Raw genomic sequence first — 14,856 nt, 5'->3', positions numbered from 1 at the left:
TTCACAAGTTCCTCCTGTGAGAAGGCTGGGGCCCTATCCCCTGCATCATGGAGCATCTTGGCTACCAGTGTCAGAACACAGCAGCACCCGCAGTGGAGGTATACTCAACACGAGTGCCAGGAGTGGAGTGAACATAAGCACATGAAATGGCGGTCACGGCTGCCATGGAAATCATCGTCACCGTTGGCGGTGATCATCATTGGCTCATGTCTCCCAAGGGCAACCATATTAACTAATGAGGAGTTGCACGGCAGTTGCAACCACCTACCGCCATGACATCTTACGCCAGCGGAATTCGCTTACTTCCATCTGTCCTGTGCATGCAGGACAGGTGGTTGCCATTTTACTTCTACAATGTATATAGAGGGGGGTTATGAGGTGCGTCATGGATGTTTATTAATAGTAACCTGTGCACAGCTCCACTGCATCCATACAGTCCTTAATGCACATAATGATTGCCACTCCCTCCTAGCCCCAGGTATGGTGGAAGAATGATGGTGAGGAATGCTCCTGTCTACAGGTCCCTGGTCGACCTTGCCACCCTTGAAGAGAGGCACATCATCCAGTGCTATCGGCTGAACCATCAGACCATCATGGATCTTGAGAGGCTTACGGAGCTGGATTTGCGGCCTGGTATTTTTCATCCCAATGCCATCACACCCACAGTACAGGTGTTGGCTGTCCTCCACTTCCTTGCCTCAGGGTCCTTCCAAATAACAGTGGGCTGGGCTGCCGGAATGTCCCAGCCCATGTTCAGTAACATTTTCAAGAACGTTCTATGTGCCCTACTGAAACATATTGGCAGCTATATCAGGTTACCCCAATGTTGACGATCTGCCCACTGTGAAAGCAGCCTTCTACGCTGTGGCACATGTGCCACATGTGATTGGGGCAACTGATGGGACCCACATTGCCCTGGTGCCACCCAGGCAGACTGAACAGGTTTTTAGGAACCATAAAAACTTCTACTCAACCAATGTTCCGGTGGTATGTCTCGCAGACCTCTACATCACTCAAGTGACTGCCTGGTTCCCAGTGTCAATGCATGATGCATACTTACTGCAGAACAGCAGCATCCCACACCTGATGGCACCACTGCCTGGCTCATCAGTATGTATATGTGTCATATGTGTGCCTCTGTATTCTGCACACTCTAATCCACCTTCCAGATTTACCCACAGTTTTTAATATGCCTATTACCTCTGTGCACACAGGTGACTCTGGTTATCCCAACCTGCCATGGCTACTGACACCTCTCAGGCATCCGAATACAGCAGCAGAAAACTGTTTCAATGAGGGCCATGGCAGGACCCAACAGGTAATTGAACGCACCTTTGGAGTGCTGAAAGCCAGATTTAGGTGCCTGCACCTTACTGGAGGGGCCATACTGTGCAGACCAGCAAATGTGTGCCAGATCATTGTAGAGAGCTGCACATTGCACAATTTGGCTATCAGACGTCACATCCCATTACTGGATGCTGAGGAGGGTGCAGCTGTGCCAGTGGCTGATGAAGGGGACATGGGGAGTGATGAGGATGATGATGATAGGGTGCAGCTGATTCCAGATCAGTGCTGATACAACAATACTTCCACTGACATACAGGTATGTGTCAGAGCCATGTATGTAACCAGTAGCAATGTCTGCCGTGTGCAGGGCAGCTATCAGGGTTGTGTATTCAATGTGGGTGTAGTGTGTACACATTACTTTAGATGTGGTGCTGTCAACTGTATTACAGAACTTGTAAATGATTGTTCCCCCTTCTGGCACTGTCACTGTCACATAAATCGGTAGATCAATGGTCTTCCTGTTACATAAGTGATGGCTGTATATAATGTACTCATGGTAAATAAAGACATAGACAGAAACTGTGCTCAAAGGTGTTTAATTTTATCATACAAGTGCAAGGTTGATGAGTGGGGTCATGGTGAGTGGGATTATCAGAGTACTTAGCCCACCTGTGAGGAGTCGTTGTCCAGTATGATGGCCATGTGAAAAAGGTGTTATGACAGTGGACAGTCAGCAGGGTGTCGCTGTGACACACAAGGGAGTATGTTCTGAAGTGGGTCACTTCCTGGTGGCAGTCTCCATCAGTGGAGGCAGGATGTCTGGTTGGACATCCTCGCTTACGTGGGGGCTTCTCAGCTACAGGGGAAGGGGTGCTGGTGTCCTGCACATCCTGTGGCAGGGCCTCCACTCCACTGGTTGCGGCAGACGTGAAGGGCTCAGATGTGATCTGGCTTATGGTAGGGGCCTGCTGGTGGGAGATGGACTGATGCTCGATAGTGGCAAGTTCCGTCAGCACCCTTGCTATGGTGGTATGGTGGCATTGTGGGTCTGCCACTGCTGCATGGCCTCCTGATGATTCTCCCTTTGTTGCCTCTGGGTCTCTTGTAGGGTAGTGAGGATCTGGGCCATGGTGTCCTGGGTTTGGTGGTATGCACCCAGGACCTGGTTGAGAGCCTCCTGGCCAGTCTGATTTTGTTGCTGCACCCTCCCTTGGACCACAGATCCCCTCCCAATAGCCCTGGCCCCTGTGGCTGTGCCCCTGGCACAGTGTGCCCACTCCCAGTAGCACCAAGGCCTTCATTGTCTGGAGCGGGTGCCCTTGACTCAGGCCCTTCACTGTGGGGCACACCTCTAATTGAATGGTCCCTGAGGCACAGGTTTGGGGAGGAGGGGCTAGCTGCAGTGTTGTAGCCACATGGTAGGGCAAGTCCTGGGTGTCTAGGTTGGGGCTGCTGGAGGTGAACTGGCCAGTCACCCAACATGTTTATTACGTGGAAATGTCGTTGTAGTGTCATGGTGTACCACTTGCAGTGGGTGGAATCGTTACCCAGGGATAGCATTGACATTTGCAGCAATGCTGACACTGCATGGTGAATTGCCTTTGGGCCATGCTTGTCATATCAATTGTAGTTGTGGGTTTGCTATTTGACATTGCTATAATTGGCAATGGTAGTGAGGTAGTATTGGCTAGCAGTCTGGGTGGGCTGTAGGATGAATGTCCATGCAGGTGTACCATTGTGAGGTGTGACTTGGATCCGGTATGACTAGTGGTGGATTGTGGGAGTGGTAGTTCAGGAGATAGTGAAGGTTTAGCGTGCATTGTGCAGGGTGGTGTGTGGATGGTGGGAGGGGGGTGGTGTGGCATGCAGAGTAGGAAGGTGGGGTGATAGTGGGGGGTGCATTCTTGTGGTTTCTGATATGATGGGGAGTGGTAGGTGCTTTGGAGGCATGCAGGACTTGGGTGGTTAGTGCTAAGGGGGGGTGTAGGTTCCTTACCAGTATCAATCCCTCCAATGATTCATGTTTTTAGCCTGCCACAGTGCGCGCTACCAATGGTGTTCCGCTGTGCTGAATTGTAACTCGTAATATGGCAGCCAGAATGGTGTCTGCGTGGTGGGCCCAGCGGACGGACAGTCACACTATTGCGTAAATGGCACTGGTGGAGTTGGCTTTCTGGCTGTGTTTTGTCGGCTTAATGTTTGTGATTGTAATACTGTACCACCAACACTGGCGGGATGGTGATGGGATTTTGCATGGCGGTCTTGCCTGAAGACCGCCAAACTCGTAATGAGGGTCTCACCCCCTTTAGATAGACAGAAACATACCTCACAGACACACTTAGGCACATACCCAGACACATAGACACACACACACACACACAAAATACCTTGTACAATACCCTGTACTCACTAACGTTTCTGCAGAAAAGTCTGATCTCGCAAAGGCCTCCCTTGCAGCAAATACACCAGCACAAAATAGTTTAGACTGACACCTGTATAGAGCTATTACACAGAGAAATATTAGTGTTTCAACAGTCAGACTTATGTAGAATTGTTCTGCTTTCATGAGAATGACTGGTAAGATTTAGTGTAGCTGGAGGGGTCCCAGGGTCCCTGACTGTTGGACTTGGCCCATTTTGCAGGGTCATCCCAAAACTTTTTGCCTCCTTCTTCTTATTTTTTTCTGACCAGTTTTTGTTGACTTTAGGACTCTGGGCTCTTTATCACTGCTAACCAGTGCTAAAGTGCATATGCTACTTGTTAGAAAAGGGTTCTCTAGTTGGCAGTCGGTTTTCACCCTGTCCAAGTAGGGACCCTTATTTTAGTCAGGATAAGGGAGATACCTGCTCAGATCACCCCTTCTCACCCCGTTGGTAGCTTGGCACGAGCAGTCAGCCTTATCTCAGAAGCAATGTGTAAAGCATTTGCATATAACACACAGTAACACAGTGAAAACACTACAAAAGGACACCACACCAGGTTTAGAAATCTAGCCAATATGTATCTGTGTAAAACAAGACCAAAACGAGAAAAATCCAATGTATAGTAATAAAGATATGAATTTTGCAAGAACTAACTGAAAAATACAGTTCCTTGAAGTCGATAGCTCCACCTGGAGCTATCACTGAGTCGTGATCAACAAAACCAACAGTTCAGGCCAGCTGCGGCATCACAGCCAGCTACAGTGTCAGGAAGACCCGCAAACAGTACCTTGGTAATGCAGGGCATCGTGATCCTCGCAATGAGATCCAGAAAGCGGAATCACTGGTGTCACAGACGTCGGTTCCGGAGGTCGGTGCAGGGGTCATTGGGCCCTTGAAGTCACAAGCATTGCAGTTCAAACTCCAGGCTGATGAAGTCAGGAGCGCTGGCGTGGATGTTATTGGGGCTGCTGTGCGAAGTGGGATGATGCGACATGCGGTGCCCACAGGTCATGGCGCAGGCAGCGCTCGATGACAGCATCCAGTGGTGTCGGTGAGACAAGGGTTGCGATGTGAAGCAGTGTGGTGCAACATGAGGTGTCACCAGGTCATGGTGTAGGCAGCGGCGTCATTGTTGCTGAAGCACTGTTGTTGTTAGGCCCAAGTCGGCATAGGACGGTCTCTGTGTGCTGTCCACGAGTCATGGTGCAGGCCGAGACGCCTGGTGACGACACTGGAGTCGATGGTGCTGGCGTCGGTGGACCGGGGCTGAGGTGCGGGCCGGGATGGTACTCTGTGTACCTCACAAGTGGTGTCCACAGGCCACGGTGCAGGCATTGGCACCAGTATCAGCAGGAGCGGCGTCATCGGGGATGTCCAGGCTGCGGTGTGAGCAAGGCAATGCTGCAGAGCGGGGTCCACAGCTCACGGTGCAAGCAGTGGCTCGGTGGCGGCGTCAGATGGCGGCATGGGTAAGACCAGGGTTGCAGTGCAAAGCGGAGCAGTGCATCTCAGTGCCGCGTCAGCAGGTCACAGTGAAGGCCAGCTATGTCGTTGGTCACAGTGGTTTTTCTTCTTGAACAGCACTAAACACACAGTTCCTAGTACTGTGGGCAGATGAAAATGAAGCCTCCATATTTCTACCTGCTTTCAAAGGGATACTGCACTTTGAGAATAGTTAAAGGCAGCCCCCATGTTAACCTGTGGGAGAGATAGGCCTTGCAACAGTGAAAAACGAATTTGCCAGTATTTATTTGTTAGGACATGTAAAACACATCAGGACATGTCCCATCTTTAACATACAATGCACCCATCCCTGGGGCTACCTAGGGCCTACCTTAGGGGTGCCTTACATGTACAAAAAGGAAAGGTTTGGGCCTGGCAAGTGGATACACTTGCAGGTCGAACTGGCGGTTTAAAACTGCACACACACACACTGCAGTGGCAGGTCTGAGCCATGTTTACAGGGCTACTTAAATGGGTGGCACAGTCAGTGCTGCAGGCCCCGTGTAGCATTTGATTTACAGGCCCTATGCACCTCTAGTGCACTCTACTAGGAACTTACTAATAAATCAAATATGCCAATAATAAATACATCAATCACCAATACAATTTATATAGGGAGCACTTGCACTTTAGCACTAATTAACAGTGGTAAACTGAGCAAAGACAATAAAACAGCAAAACCATAGTCCAGTATACCATAAAACCAGGAGGTCAGAAGGAAAAAGACAGGGGAGACATGCCACAAAGCTGCCAGGTCTAACACTCTCTATCTAAATTGTATAGTTTTATCCATGATTGGCATATTTGATTTACTAGTAAGTCCCTAGTAAAGTGCACTACAGGTGACCAGGGCACCTGTAAATCAAATGCTACTAGTGAGCCTGCAGCACTGATTTTGCCACCCACTTGAGTAGCCCTATAAACATATCTCATACCTGCCACTGCAGTGTCTCTGTGTGCAGTCTTGCACTGTCAGTTCAACCTGGCAAATGTACCCACTCGCCAGGCCCAAAACATCCGTCTTATTACAAGTAAGCCACCCCTAAGGTAGGCCCTAGGTAGCCCCATGGGCAGGGAGCAGTGTATTTAAAAAGTAGGACATGTACTGGTGCATTTTACATGTCCTGATAATGAAATACTGTGAAATTCATTTTTCACTATTGCATGGCCTATCTCTCTCATAGGTTAACACGGGGGCTCCCCTTAAATATGTTTTAAGTGCAGTTTCCCATTGGGAGCAGCAAGAGATCTGAAGTTTGGGGTCTCTGAACGCACAATTTAAAATACATCTTTTGATAAAGTTGTTTTTTTAAATTGTCAGTTTGAAAATGTCTCTTTTAGAAGTGGGCATTTTCTTGCTTAACCATTCTGTGCATCTGCCTGCCTGTGGAATCCACGTTGGGGTCAGACTGACAGTTGGGCTGTTTGTGAATTCTCTCTAGACAGTGACACAAAGGGATCTGAGGTGTGCCCTGGATATCCTGATGAGTCTTCCTGTGCTAGAGTGGGGACTGAGGAGCTGACACCTGCACCTGAAAGGGCTGTCCCTGTCCTCATACAATGCAGTCTCCGCCCCACTGAAGTGCATCTGGAGCAAAGCCTGGGCAAGGCAGGATCTTGTGAACAACAGAGACGTTCCTTTGAAGTTTACCCACTTGAAAGGCAGAAATGAGTATAAGTAGTGCATAAGACTGATGGATTACTTCTGGATCAAGAGGAACCACTGCCAATGAGAAAAGCTGAAAAGCTGGAGGAAGAGTACTGCCTCTTTATCTGTGAGTTTGCTTTGCTGGGTTGGCCTACAGTTGCTGCTTCTGCCTTGGAGAGGACAAAGACTGGGCTTTGCTGTGCTTTCCTGCTTGTGAGGTTTCTCCAAGGGCTTGGACTGAGCTTGACCCCTGTTCTCATGTCTCAGGGCCATCAAAGGCTTCCTCTGCCAGCACCTGGACTTTCTTGTTGAGACTCCTACCCTACCAAGTAGTGCCCCATCCAGTTCCTGGGCCCTTGAAAGGAAAAGCTGGTTGAACAAAGGCTGAAATCCACGCACTGGAGCAGAGTGGGAGGAAAACCAACGCAGCACCTGCATGGTTGCTGAAAAATCGGCACACCTCCTGCATCATGGTTGGAAAATTTACGCAACACCCGCTTGCGGCTGCAGAAATCGACACATCACCCACGCATCCCGGCTCTTCACTATCGTGCATCAGGATTTTGCATGCATCATCGCTGGACGTCAAAACTACAGTGAACCTGCAGAGATCTCAGGCAGCCTGTCCGGAAATCAATGTATCGCTCTTCTGCAGGAGAGAGATAATGATTCATCACCTACCAGACAGGAGAAGAAACAACGCATGGCCTCACTTACTAGTCAGGAATCAATGCATTGCTTATTTTTCTGATGCATGCTCGACCGTGCAGCTTTATTTTCAATGTATACCAGGTAATTTGTGTAAAAACAACACATCCATTGGTTTCAATGGATTAAGACTCTTTTTAGTTTAAAAATTCATATCTTTGCATGTGTATGTTGGATTTTTGTCATTTTGGTCTTGTTTGATTTAGATAATGTAGGAAAGTACCATATTGCCTGGCATGTTACCCCCATTTTTTACTTGTGTGTCAGTTTGTTTTTGCCTGTCCCACCGGGATCCTGCTAGCCAGGGCCCCAGTGCTCATAGTTGTGGCCTGAATGTGTTCCCTGTGTGGTGCCTCACTGTGTCACGGAGACTCTGCTAATCAGAACTTCAGTGCTTATGGTCTCCCTGCTTTAAAATGGTCACTGCAGGCTACTGACCATTTTTACCAATTCTAATTGGCACACTGGAACACCTTTATAATTCCCTAGTATCTGGTACCTAGGTGCCCAGGGTATTGGGGTTCCAGAAGATCCCTATGCGTTGCAGAATTTATTTTGCCACCCATAGTGAGCTCAGACCAATATTACACAGGACTGCCACTGCAGCCTGAGTTGAATAACGTCCACGTTATTTCACAGCCATTTTACACTGCACTTAAGTAACTTATAAGTCACCTAATATGTCTAACCCTCACTTAGTGAAGGTTAGTTGCAAAGTTACTAAGTGTGAGGGCACCCTGGCACTAGCCAAGGTGCCCCCACATAGTTCAGGGCAATTTCCCTGGACTTTGTGAGTGCGGGACACCATTACACGCCTGCACTACATACATGTCAATACCTATATGTAGCTTAACAATGGTAACACCAAATATGGCCATGTAACATGTCTTAGATCATGGAATTGTCCCCCCATGCCAAATCTGGTATTGGGGTGCCAATCCCATGCATCCCCAGGTCTCCAACATGGACCGCGGGTACTGCCAAACCAGCTCTCTGAGTTTTTCACTGCAGCTACCACTGCTATAACCCCACCAACAGGCTTCTGCCCTCCTAGGGTCTGGGCAGCCCAGTCCCAGGAAGGCAGAACAAAGGATTTCCTCTGAGAGAGGGTGTTACATCCTCTCCCTCTGGAAATAGGTGTTAAGGGCCTGAGTGGAGTAGCCTCCCCCAGCCTCTGGAAATGCTTTGATGGGCACAGATGCTGCCCATCTCTGCATAAGCCAGTCTACACCGGTTCAGGGATCCCCCAGCCCTGCTCTGGCACTAAACTGGACAAAGGAAAGGAGAGTGACCACTCCCCTGACCAGTAACTCTCAGGGGAGGTGCCCAGAGCTCCTCCAATGTGTCCCAGATCTCTGCCATCTTGGAAACAGAGGTGTTGGGGGCACACTGGACTGCTCTGAGTGGTCAGTGCCAGCAGGTGACGTCAGAGGCTACTTCTGATAGGCTCTTACCTCTCTTGGTAGCCAATCCTCCTAACTTGGTAGCCAACCCTCCTTTTCTGGCTATTTAGGGTCTCTGCTTTGGGGAATTCTTCAGATAACGAATGCAAGAGCTCACCAGAGTTCCTCTGCATCTCCCTCTTCGCCTTCTACCAAGGATTGACCACTGACTGCTCCAGGACGCCTGCAAAACCCCAACAAAGTAGCAAGAACAGGGAACAGCTGAGTGTGGCACAGCAAACCTGTCCCACATTAGAGGGACTCAGACAGCAAGCTGTCAAACAGCAAAATGGGGATGTCAGTGACAGCCATAGAGTTTACGGGGAGGACAACCTCTTGTACACAGAGGCAAGGGACCCAAAACCTGGAGCAGCCAGGAGATTGGTCATTACCCTGCAGTACAGAGAGTTCCTCCTAACTCTTGCACATGACATTCCTTTGGCTGGGCATTTGGGCCAGATCAAAACATGGGAAAGACGTGTCCCCTTGTTTCACTGGCCTAGGATGTCAGAGGACACTAAAGATTTTTGCAAATCTTGTGTGACCTGCCAAGCCAGTGGCAAGACTGGTGGCACTCCAAAGGCCCCTCTAATCCCACTTCCAGTGGTTGGGGTGCCCTTTGAAAGGGTAGGGGTTGACATAGTTGGCCCACTTGACCCTCCTACTGCTTCAGGCAATAGGTTTATCTTGGTGGTTGTGGACCATGCCACAAGATATCCTGAAGCAATTCCTCTAAGGACCACCTCAGCTCCTGCAGTGGCAAATACCCTCCTGGGAATCCTTTCCAGGGTGGGTTTTCCTAAAGAGGTGGTATCAGACAGGGGTAGCAACTTCATGTCTGCATACTTGAAAGCAATGTGGAAGGAGTGTGGTGTTACCTACAAGTTCATTACTCCTTACCATCCACAGACTAATAGACTGGTAGAGAGGTTTAATAAAACTCTCAAAGGTATGATAACGGGACTCCCTGAAAAACTCAGGAGGAGATGGGATGTCCTGTTACCTTGCCTCCTTTTAGCCTACAGGGAGGTACCCCAGAAAGGAGTGGGCTTCAGCCCCTTTGAACTCCTCTTTGGACACCCTGTAAGAGCTCCAATCACTATTGTGAAGAAGGGTTAGGAACATCCTTTTAAAGCTCCTAAACAGGACATAGTGGATTATGTACTTGGCCTAAGATCCAGATTGGCTGAGTACATGAAAAAGGCCAGTAAAAACCTTCAGGCCAGCAAGGAGCTGCTAAAGGCCAGAAGGCTGTTCTGATCTAGTAGCAACCAGGACAGAAGGTGTGGGTATTGGAGCCTGTGGCCCCAAGAGCACTCCAGGACAAATGGAGTGGACCCCATCTAATTGTTGAGAAAAAGGGTGAGGTTACCTATTTAGAAGACCTGGGCACTGCCAGGAGTCCCCCTAGGGTGATTCATGTCAACCGCCTAAAACCCTGCTGTGACAGGGCTGATCTCGCTCTGCTCATGGCAACAGATGAGGGACAGGAAGAAGGGAGTGCCCCTCTCCCTGATCTCTTTTCCACCACTGAAGCAGATGCCTTAGTGGAGGGAGTAGTTTTAGCAGACTGTCTGACTGCAGAACAGAAAGAGAACTGCATAAATCTCCTAGCACAATTTTCTGACCTCTTTTCAATTGTGCCAGGTACAACATCCTGGTGTGAATACACAATTGATACTGGAGACAGCCTGCCTGTCAAAAGTAAGATATATAGGTAGCCTGGCCATGTCAGAGACTGCATTAAACAAGAGGTGCAGAAAATGTTGGATCTGGGAGTGATTGAACCTTCTGAAAGCCCATGGGCTAACCCAGTGGTGCTAGTACCAAAGCCTCACACCAAAGACGGAAAGAGAGAGATGAGGTTTTGTGTAGACTACACAGGTCTCAATCAGGTAACAAAAACTGTGCTCACCCTATACCCAGGGCAGATGACCTCATTGATACGCTGGCATCTGCCAAGTATCTTAGCACTTTTGATTTGACTGCAGGGTATTGGCAGATCAAATTGGCAGAAGATGCTAAACCAAAGACTGCATTTTCAACAATAGGAGGGCACTACCAATTTACAGTGATGCCCTTTCGTTTGAAAAATGCACCTGCCATTTATCAGAGGTTGGTGAACACAGTCCTGCAAGGGTTGGAGGCTTTCAGTGCAGCATATCTTGATGATATTGCTGTCTTTAGCTCAACCTGGGATGAGCACCTGGTCCACCTTTGGAAAGTTTTGGAGGCCCTGCAAAAGGCAGGCCTCACTAATAAGGCCTCAAAGTGCCAGATAGGGCAGGGGAAAGTGGTTTATCTGGGCCACCTGTTAGGTGGAGAACAGATTGCACCACTACAGGGGAAAATCCAGACAATCATGGATTGGGTTCCCCCTACGACTCAGACCCAGGTGAGAGCCTTCTTAGGCCTCACAGAGTTTTATAGGAGATTCATTAAAATTTATGGCTCCATAGCAGCCCCTATTAATGATCTCACAAGTAAGAAAATGCATTAAAAGGTATTATGGACAGCTAGCTGTCAGAAAGCTTTTGAGGAGCTCAAACAGGCCATGTGCTCTGCACCTGTCCTAAAAAGCCCATGTTACTCCAAGAAATTCATTGTTCAAACTGATGCATCTGAATTAGGGGTAGGGTCAGTCTCATCACAACTGAATTCTGAGGGCGGCCAGGATCAACCAGTTGCTTTTATCATCAGAAGGTTGACCCCTAGAGAAAAGCGTTGGTCTGCCATAGAGAGGGAGGCCTTTGCTGCTGTCTGGGCACTGAAAAAGTTAAGGCCATACCTGTTTGGCACTCACTTTATTGTTCAGACAGACCACAAACCTCTACTTTGGCTAAAACAAATGAAAGGTGAAAACCCTAAATTGTTGAGGTGGTCCATATCTCTACAGGGAATGGACTATACAGTGGAACATAGACCTGGGAGTACCCACTCCAATGCAGATGGACTCTCCAGATATTTCCACTTAGACAATGAAGACTCATCATGTCATGGCTAGTCTTATTGTCCTTCGTTTGGGGGGGTTGTGTAGGAAAGTACCATCTTGCCTGGCATGTTACCCCCATATTTCACTGTATGTATGTTGTTTTAGTCCTTGTCTCACTGGGACCCTGCCAGGCAGGGCCCCAGTGCTCATAGTATGTGCCCTGTATGTGTTCCCTGTGTGGTGCGTAACTGTATCACTGAGGCCCTGCTAACCAGAACCTCAGTGTTTATGCTCTCTCTGCTTTCCAAATTTGCCACTACAGGCTAGTAACGAATTTTACCAATTCACATTGGCATTCTGGTACACCCATATAATTCCCTTGTATATGGTACTGAGGTACCCAGGGTATTGGGGTTCCAGGAGATCCCTATCGGCTGCAGCATTTCTTTTGCCACCCATAGGGAGCTCTGACAATTCTTACACAGGCCTGTCACTGCAGCCTGCGTGAAATAATGTCCATGCTATTTCACAGCCATTTACCTCTGCACATAAGTAACTTATAAGTCACCTATATGTCTAACGTTCACCTGGTGAAGGTTGGGTGCAAAGTTACTTAGTGTGTGGGCAAATTCCCCGGACTTTGTGAGTGCTGGGACATCATTACACCCGTGCGCTATACATAGGTCACTACCTATGTATAGCGTCACAGTGGTAACTCCGAACATGGCCCTGTTACATGTCTAAGATCATGGAATTGTCACCCCAATACCATTTTGGTATTGGGGGGACAATTCCATGATCCCCTGGGTCTCTAGCACAGAACCCGGGTACTGCCAAACTGCCTTTCCGGGGTCTCCACTGCAGCTGCTGCTGCTGCCAACCCCTCAGACAGGTTTCTGCCCTCCTGGGGTCCAGGCAGCCCTGGCCCAGGAAGGCAGAACAAAGGATTTCCTCTGAGAGAGGGTGTTACACCCTCTCCCTTTGGAAATAGGTGTGAAGGACTGGGGAGGAGTAGCCTCCCCCAGCCTCTGGAAATGCTTTGATGGGCACAGATGCTGCCCATCTCTGCATAAGCCAGTCTACACTGGTTCAGGGATCCCCCAGCCTTGCTCTGTCGCAAAATTGGACAAAGGATATGGGAGTGACCACTCCCCTGACCAGTACCTCCCACGGTAGGTGCCCAGAGCTCCTCCAGTGTGTCCCAGACCTCTGCCAATTTAGAAACAGAGGTGTTGGGGGCACACTGGACTGGTCTGAGTGGCCAGTGCCAACAGGTGACATCAGAGGCTCCTTCTGATAGCCTTTTACCTCTCTTGGTAGCCAAACCTCATTTTCTGGCTATTTAGGGTCTCTGCTTTGGGGAATTCTTCAGATAACGAATGCAAGAGCTCACCAGAGTTCCTCTGCATCTCCCTCTTCGCCTTCTACCAAGAATCGACCGCTGACTGCTCCAGGACGACTGCAAAACCGCAACAAAGTAGCAAGACGACTACCAGCAACACTGGAGCGCCTAATCCTGCCGGCTTTCTCAACTGATTCCAGGTGGTGCATGCTCTGGGGGAAGCCTGCCTTCACCCTGCACCAGAAGCTCCGAAGAAATCTCCCATGCGTTGAAGGAATCTTCCCCCTGCTAACGCAGTACCAAAAGACTGCATCACTGGTCCTCTGGGTCCCCTCTCATCCTGACGAGCATGGTCCCTGGAACAGAGCAACTCTGTCCAAGTGACTCCCACAGTCCAGTGACTCTTCAGTCCAAGTTTGGTGGAGGTAAATCCTTGCTTGCCCACGCTAGACTGCATTGCTGGGCACCGCGTGATGTGCACTCTTCCAGGATTTCCTTTCTGCACAGCCTAGCCTGGGTTCTCAGCACTCCGTCCTGCTGTGCACAACCCTCTGAGTTGGCCTCCGACGTCGTGGGATCCCCTTTTGTAACTTCGCATGGACTCCGGTTCACTATTCTTCTAAGTGCCTGTTGGGGTACTTCTGCAGGTGCTGCCTGCTTCTGTGAGGGCTCTCTGAGTTGCTGAGCGCCCCCTCTGTCTCCTCCCCCAAAAGGCGACATCCTGGTCCTTCCTGGTCCTCAGCATCACCCAAAAACCTCTACCACAACCCTTGCAGCTAGCAAGGCTTGTTTGTGGTATTTCTGTGTGGGAACACCTTTGCAAGCTTCATCGCGACGTGGGACATGTGTCTTCCAAAGGAGAAGTTCCTAGTCCTCTTCTTTCTTGCAGAACTCCAAGCTTCTTCCATCCAGAGGCAGCTTCCTTGCACCTTCATCTAGGGTTTCCTAGGCTCCTGCCCCCCCCCCCCCCCCCACGGACTCTGTTGCGACTATTGGACTTGGTCTACACTGTTTGCATCACTTTTCTGACTCTTACTTACCTAATTTTGGTTTATGTACATATAGCTTGTATATATCACTTTCCTTCTTACTGAGGGTACTCACTGAGATACTTGTGGCAGATTGTCATAAAAATAAAGTACCTTTTTTTTTTGTAACTCTGTGTATTGTGTTTTCTTATGATATTGTGCATATGATATAAGTAGTATAGTAGGAGCTGTACATGTCTCCTAGTTCAGCCTAAGCTGCTTTGCCATAGCTACCTTCTATCAGCCTAAGCTGCTAGAAACACCTCTATTCTACTAATAAGGGACAACTGGACCTGGCACAAGGTGTAAGTACCTTTGTTACCCACTACAAGCCAGGCCAGCCTCCTACAACCTGCCATCTAGCAGGCCACCTAGTGACACTGGTAGTGGGAGATGGTCACACATTAGTAGGATATTTTTCACTCCTAAAGGCCAGGTTACTAGGTTCCAGCCAGTTAGGGACAGGTCTCTCTCTTCCAATTCCCACATTTCCTCTGTATCTATTTTTTTAAAAACATATTTTCATCATTTTCAAGATTTGTC

Source organism: Pleurodeles waltl, chromosome 10 (genome assembly GCF_031143425.1).
Source record: "Pleurodeles waltl isolate 20211129_DDA chromosome 10, aPleWal1.hap1.20221129, whole genome shotgun sequence".
NCBI classification, from domain to species: Eukaryota; Metazoa; Chordata; class Amphibia; order Caudata; family Salamandridae; genus Pleurodeles; species Pleurodeles waltl.
The sequence above is the reverse complement of the archived record's forward strand: the minus strand, read 5'-3'. Positions refer to the sequence as shown.